This window comes from Lynx rufus, unplaced genomic scaffold (assembly GCF_022079265.1).
Source record: "Lynx rufus isolate CCGP_SWC_20201006 ecotype Redwood Valley unplaced genomic scaffold, mLynRuf1.p SCAF_14, whole genome shotgun sequence".
Taxonomy (NCBI): Eukaryota; Metazoa; Chordata; class Mammalia; order Carnivora; family Felidae; genus Lynx; species Lynx rufus.
The window spans coordinates 13,918,383-13,921,487 of record NW_025814828.1 but is presented as its reverse complement, the minus strand read 5'-3'; the positions used below and the strand labels follow the sequence as shown (position 1 = coordinate 13,921,487).

The window sequence follows — 3,105 nt, the reverse complement described above, 5'->3', positions numbered from 1 at the left end:
CCTGGTGACCTGAGGGCCGCGGCCGGCGAGGACGACAGCGGCAGTCGCTGTGTCAGGGGCCCGGACGCGAGAGTAGACGGCGTGCTGTTGACAACACGGGACTGGAGAGGGGTGGATTGGCAAAGAGAAGGCAGGAGAAGAGTTGGGTGTGATGAGGATGAGATGTGTCTGGGCTCGCGGGTGGAGACGTCACTAGACAACCGGCTGTACGGCAGTCCCCTTAACCGCGAGGGGACACGTTCCAAGACACCCAACGGGAGCCTGAGACCGCGCTTAGTACCCGACACTATATATACCACGATTTCCCTGTACATACATACCTCAAATGGAGTTCAATTTCTCACGGAGGCAGAGAAAGAGATGAACAACACTAAGTAATGATAAAGTAGGGAGCGCCTCCGACTCCTGATTTTGGCTCTGGGCGTGATCTCCCCGTTCATTAGGTGGAGCCCCACACCGGGCTCTCCACTCAGCACTGAGCCTGCGTGGGATATTCTCTCTCTCTCTCTCTCTGCCTCTCACACACACACACACACACACTCACTCTCTCTCTCTCTCTCTCTCTCTCTCAAAATAAATAAATAAGTCAATTTTTTCCAGTTTAAAAAAATAACAAAATACAACCATTGTAACAATATAATGAAAGTTACGTGAACGTGGTCTGTCTCTCAAAATGTCTCGTGCTGCACTCACCCTTCTTCTTCCTCCTGTGATGCTGTGAGCTGACAAAATGCCTGTGTCAATGATGAGATAAAGTGAGGCGGGAGACGCAGGCCTTGTGACTTGGCGTCAGGCTACTGTTGACCTGATGGTGCTCCCGGAGGATCATCTGCTTCCGGACCCTGGTTGACCTCGGGTAACCGAAGTCCGTGGGTAAGGGGAGACGACGGTATAGGCCTGGCACTCAAGGAGAACGTTCGGGAAAGAAGCTGTAGCTAGAAAGGTAGGCGTGATGATCGTTTTTGTCGGTGGTGTCTCAGAACTATCCCCTCAACTTCTCACTTTACGTCGCGGCCTGTAGCCCGTAGTAACTCTGCTTTCTGTAATGCACAGTGCACTTGCGACCTCGGTCCGTCCTCAATTTGGTGAACGTTCCGTGCGTCCCTGAAAACAGTGAATTCGCTTTTTGAGTCTAATGTGTATCAACAATACCTTTTTACCCTTTATCTACCGATATCTGCCCTTTAATTTGGCTTACTTATGTTCAAGGCTGAAAGACACAATAAGGTCTTTTTTTTCTATTGCATTTCTATCCGAGTACCCATATGGTCTATCTGGTGTTGATTCCTCCTTCTGGATTCGATGTAATTGATCACATATACTGGTTTATGGTCTGCCTTCCCTGTACTCGAACCTCTTACCAATGTAAGGACTCCAGATGCGTTGACTGCTCTTTGCCTGTAATTCTACCCGGCAGGGATCAGGATCGTCACCGCGGCCCACTTTTTGTTTACTTGCGGATCACCGCCTGCCCAGCCCTTTATTTGTAATGTTTAAAGCAAATGACAAGGTAGGTAAATGCATACAGTTGTTTGTAGAACCCATCCTTGAATCTTTTTAATACGGGTGTTTAATCTATTTGTACGTCCCATTCAACTAAAGTGACCCTCTGACACATGTTATGCTTTCCTGTTACGGTTTTGCAGTTTCTGCCTCCCACTAAATGGCAATGTGTTATTTTCTTTTATCTTCCACAGTGATTTGAACATGATATGGCCTGTGTTTTTGTAATGAAACAACCATTGTAAAAGCAATACACTGCAGACAAATCAGAAAGTAAAGATAAGCACAACGAAATGGAACAGACCCAGAATCCCACCTACCCAGAGACGCCCACTGTAAACATGTTTGTGTATATCTTCCCAAATGTCTTCTAGAAATGTAAACACATCTGTATATAAACGCACAATAGAATCCGCCAGGGAGTCATCCTACACATCCACTCCCGTGACCGACTTGGATGGACGGAGCACGAATGCCTTTCCTTATGAATAAGTCCCCTCTACTTAATTTTGAAAATCCCCTTATTGTGGCCCTAGTCAGGCTTCATACAGATATTTGCAAACTGCCCTTCGGATGTGTTTGTACCGAATTCACTTCTCCTCAGCATGAATAATTAATACTGCTTTTGATGTTTGCTAATGTGATAAAAGGGGAAGAATAACGCGCATCCTGTTCTCATTCGTACGAGTGTCATACCTAGTCAAGCTGAACATTTGCATGCTTCCTTATCAGTTTTCTTCCAGGATTTAATGTATGATGAAGGTGATGTTTTGCAACTAGTCGGGAAAGGATGGATTGTTCAGCAAATGATGTGGGCACCACTGTTTTCCCATGAGGAAAAAAGGTAAAGGCTTTTTGATAAGATGCTCACCGGATGTATTTATGATGTCTTCAGAAGAACCACAGGGGCGCCTGGGTGGCTCAGTCGGTTAAGCGCCCAACTCTCAGTTTCGGCTCGGGTCGTGATCTCATGCCTCGTGGGTTCGAGCCCCTCATCGGGCTCTGCACTTGACGATGCTTCGGATCAGATCCTCTGTCTCCCTTTCCTTCTGCCCCTCCCCAGCTCATGCTCCCTCTCTCTCTGTCTCTGTCTCTGTCTCTCTCTCAGATGATTAAACGTTAAAAAACAAGAAAGAACCGCAAATCTACTGGAAGAGACGTGGGCGTGTTTATAGCAGCTCACCCCTGCTCAGTGGCCCTGGCCTTGAAAGCACACGTCCCTCCGCCCCCCGCTCGTCGTCCTTCTGGTCTGGGCTCAAGCGACACTTCCTCGGGCGGGTGGCTCATCCTCCTCTCCACCGGGCAAAGGTCACCTGGCGTATCTCATGCCTACCCCGCCTTTGCCACATTTTGGACATTTGTACGTTACCCAAGTATTTGGAGGGTTTTTGTTTGTTTTGAGAGACAGAGAGTGCACGTGCGAGCGAGCGGGGGAGAGGGGCAGTGGGAGAGAGAGAGTCTTAAGCAGGCTCAGCGTGGAGCCCACCGTGGGGCTCAATCCCACGACCCTGCATCCAGACCTGAGCCCAAATCAAGAGTCGGACGCTCAGCCGACTGAGCCACCCACCCTCCCCCGGAGGGCGATGCTCTCTTCTCACTTAG

The 3,105-nt window shown here is 48.9% G+C and overlaps 1 long non-coding RNA gene across 1 annotated transcript; it reads left to right on the top strand.

Moving 5' to 3' along the window:
• Window positions 1-562: 562 nt before the first annotated feature.
• Window positions 563-2,164, top strand: LOC124509652 (uncharacterized). The gene is made up of 3 exons (XR_006961478.1): window positions 563-943; window positions 1,418-1,510; window positions 1,698-2,164. It is a non-coding gene; the product is annotated as an uncharacterized LOC124509652 (long non-coding RNA).
• Window positions 2,165-3,105: the final 941 nt, after the last annotated feature.